This window comes from Orbicella franksi, chromosome 15, assembly GCF_964199315.1.
Source record: "Orbicella franksi chromosome 15, jaOrbFran1.1, whole genome shotgun sequence".
NCBI classification, from domain to species: Eukaryota; Metazoa; Cnidaria; class Anthozoa; order Scleractinia; family Merulinidae; genus Orbicella; species Orbicella franksi.
Genome location: NC_138159.1, coordinates 13292321 through 13296852, shown reverse-complemented (window position 1 = coordinate 13296852; position 4532 = coordinate 13292321).

Sequence of the window (4532 nt, the reverse complement as noted above, 5' to 3'; positions counted from 1 at the left end):
GTCAACTTATTCAATGGTCGAATACCATGAATCACTGCATCTAAGTCAAAAACGGTTAAGTCATTTGTAGATAGTTGCTTGCTTTTCACTACACCAAAGGATTACGTTTGATCATCATGTTTGATAGTTTGAATCCTAGCTTGCTTGCAGCGGTTCTTTGTTCGTCACGCAATGCTGTCATCCCATTTTAGGGGGTAGGGGTAGGACAATTTCTATCCTAATACGTAAGGCTCCGTAAGGCTTGGAACCACTGGGAGCACACAATCGTGTTGAGTAGGAAGAGATTAAATTAAGAAATGAAAAGAATGAATAGTTTCCCATTGCCCTGTTGTTATCTTTTACTCGACCACCGCTACCTACGTGCCCTGCGTAATGCTGTAACGCTCAACTCATCGCGATGTGCAATTATTTTTGGTTTACATGTAATACAGTGGGCTACCCTCGGGGAAATGGGTGGTGACCGCTTAATGGGGCTAGCCGCTTAAATAGAGGTTGGTGTACCTTGAATATTTAATTTTTCACTATCGGGCTATAAATTTCTTGGTGAACATGGAGTCAATTCAAGACAATCATGATAGACGTGTGTTTGAATTATCACTCGTCATGCACCTTCAATTTCACACTCTTATCTGCCATCGCCCTTTAACAAAGTTTTTAAATTTTGGCTGGCCGCTTAATAGGGGAAAAGACAATAATGAAACCTTTATCGGAACGACAAATGGTGACCGCGGAGGTAACCAGTCAATAGGTGTTTTATTTACAATATTTTACTGACAATAATTTTGGACTGTATTGACAACAGTCCTCTATTTTCTGTTACAAACATACCAATGCCTCGCCACTAAGCAAACAAAATACGCCAAATAAAATGGCATGGCCAGGGCTATTTAGTCACGTAACTACAAATTAAATTTGGTCTGTTTTTCTCACGAATTAGACACGTTTTGATTTCCCATTTTTAACTCAGCTAGTTCTTGCTTCATTGATCTATAATTTGCTTATGGCGATTTTTTTAAAATTCTAGTGAGTACAAGCACTAGCTTTATCAGCTTTTGTCTGAAACATTAGAACGTACAACAAACGTGAATTGGACCGAGGCCACGTACACTATAGAATACGATTATATAAATATACACATATTCTTATATATATGAACAAACAGATGAACAATGATTAAATTGTTTCACTTATCCTGAGTGCTCTATACAAAATAGATCAACATGCGCAGCATATGCCGTGACAGCATTGCGTGACGAACAGATAACGGCTGTGAGATTGTGCTGCGCCGACACGCCTATCAGCAATGGTCAGCAATCGATCAAACGTAATATTTTGGCGCAGTGCAAAGCAAGCAACTATGTACAAATGACTTAGCCGTTTTTGACTTAGGTGTAGCTATGTTCATATGCGCAGAAAGATGATCACAGACTCATGGTATTCGACCAATAATAGGTTGACAGTAGGCGGTGTACATCGGACATTAACCTTGTGTAAACAAAAGCAAACGTCTGCTTTATGTGCGACGAATGGTGAGAGATCGACTAGAAACACGTCAAATCGGCTTTGGGCCTGCCTTTTACAACAAATAAGGTTAGAACATTTCGAAATTATCAGCTCTGTGTCTATTTCAACTTATTATAGGTCAAGTCATGTGGCGCATGCTAAAATATACGTCTAACCCGTAAATTGAAATTTGACCAGGGATGGTCCAATATTTGCATTTTTGACGTACTTTGAAAAGTCCTCGCGTCGCTCACAATCATTTGCCCAAAGAAATTTTTACAGGAATCTGTAGACCATCCTTCCGCTATTCAACCACCAGAAGCTTAATCCATTTGAAGGTTTCGCACATGGTGAAAATTAATTACATTCACGAAGTACTTTTAAGTGAATGAAATACATGTCTTCGAAATTTAATTATTTGCGCCCAAAAAGACAACGCAACATTCCCTAAAATCAACCCAGTACACATTTAAACATTGCACAAAAATATGTGAGTGTTTTAAAGACGGAAGAATGGCGTGGTTTTGCATGCGAGGCTCTCAAACTTGCTTAATAAAATGGTGCGTCAAATGACGATTTTAACGGCATTTGGTAATTTGTATATTTCTTTGAAATAAAAGGATATTTTGCCAAAAAAGTATCCAATAGTTTTTGTCATGCCCTAGCCTATCTACCATAAGAATATGAGCGAAATCGAATTTTCGACCCTTGCCGCGAAATTAAGAATTTGTCTGATTTTTACAGGCAGGCACTCTTAATGTTTTGGTTGAAAACCATATTTTGAATTATATTCTTGATTTTTTCGTCGATTTCATCACTTTCAGATTTTTAGTTTTTATCTTTATATTTCAGCAGTTTAATTTTTTGATCAAGATTAATATTTCTTGGAGCAGGTACTGGCCTCAGAGATTTAACTCTTGGTTTTGGCACTGGTTTTAGCTCATGAAATTCCATCAGGGGTCGAGGCACAGGCACAGACCGTTTTGATAAAATTCTTGGTTTTGGAGTTGGTCTGTAACCATCACGAAATTCTGGTGGTGGTTCAATTATATTTTGCTCATTTTCTTTGACCATCTGTTTTAAAGTCTTTCTTGGAATAGGTTGTGATCTCTCTCTTGGCTTTGGGTTTGGTTTTTGATTTGCCAGCAATAATTCAATAAGCTGGTCTTTATTCAATTTTTTCAAAATTGATTTTTTCATATTATTCTCATTATACTTATTCATACTATTACAGTTATATATATAGTTTTAAGGAAAACGACCAATGCCTAAATCATTACCAGCGCTATTGTAATGATTTAGACATCAAATTAGTTTTTTCTTCCTTTAAGATAGGTAATCTTTTTGGTGTGAAAGACCCTATCCCCAGCGGGCTTCGTTCACGTGTGGTTTATAAGTTAACATGTGCGGGCTGTAATGCCTGTTATGTCGGCGAAACCACCCGACATTTTTCCACACGCGTACGTGAGCACTTAGCCGTTGATAAGGCCTCTCACATTTTCAAACATCTTCAGAATTCTGAACGTTGTCGCTCATTTTGTTCAATAGACTGCTTTCATATTTTAGATCACGCCACTACCAGCTTTCAACTCAAGATAAAGGAGGCTATCCATATTCAAAAAGAGCTACCTTGCCTCAATCAACAATTACACCATGTAAATCTAAAATTATCCTTTTAATTTATACCTTTTCACGTTCTTTTGTTACTATTTGTCTTAATTAGCATTTTTGTCTACTTATTATTCAACTTGCTTTGTAATCATTCAACTGAAGATGACAGAAGTTCTGTCGAAACATGTCTTGTAAACTTAAAAAATTGGTCGTTTTCCTTAAAATCTTTACGTGTCTGCTATTATCTAGACCTTTTGGAAATATATAGTTTTCTCTTTAAGTAATTTTTATTTTTTGTGAAAACATGTTTTTGCTCTCAGGAGAAGCCGTTGGGTGAGGAAAAATAGATTGGAAACATTGAATGGTGACTTCAGGATGAACAAATGGAGAAGCATTTTTTGATTCTCAGGCCGGTGGGCTGGGAGACATAAAATGAGCTCAGTAGAAGAGTTGGTGGCCGTTTTTTGGTAAAGTGCGCTCGTACCGCCATTTGTTATACTACTCTCCTGTATGCCTTTTGAGGCCAGGAAGACTAAATTCACCGTCTTTTCGTTGAAGCATGAATTGTACAATTTAATTAAGAGTGCTTTAAGCATGAAATTGGAGTCTAAATCATCACGAACGAACAGATATCAAAACCGCGGCAGACAGCTAATTTATCGCTTTCTAAAGGCCTGCATCGTCCTAAACGGGCTGAACAAGAGCTTCCTACATCGAGAATCGATCGAACTTCAAACAAACTAGGTCATAGCTAGCAGTAAGCGAACACTCAACATGTTATCGTTACGTCAATTATCGCCCGGAAGCCACGCAAATAAATTTCTTCCGCGCTAGCGAATCACAGACAGTTCTGATAGTTAGCAAAGCTGACAACGCCTAAAATTGATAAAACAAGGAAATTCTACTCACGATCAGCGCTTGAACTCATGTTCTTCACTCTGCTCGTGGCCATGTTTTGCTCGCAAATAGCAATGTCCCGGATGTACATGAATTTTGTTGAGGGCGGAACGGCCATATCCAGATTTCAACAGATTTTTTCTTTAGTCTTTAGCTACATCAAAGTTCAGAGCAAATAACGCCAACAGCAGCTAGAAATGTCTGGTCCATTACACGTCTAAGCCCTAAATTGATGTGGCTAAAGATTTTTGCTGTCTAAAGCAAGCACAACATTATCGCCACAGGGCAAACGGCCTACTGTTACGGGACTAAATGTGACCCGTTTAGTTAACACATCTCAGGCCCGCCTCACGTACGATAATGGACGACGCTTACTAGCAAATCGTTAGACTTGCGCCTTCATTGACCTTAATGGTGTCCTCGGGCAGACTTCCTTTAGACAGCAAATACAAAACGCTGATCGGTTGGCTCCTTCTCAGAGTCACCGCGCGAACTGAAATGCAGACGAGTGTAGTCTGGGC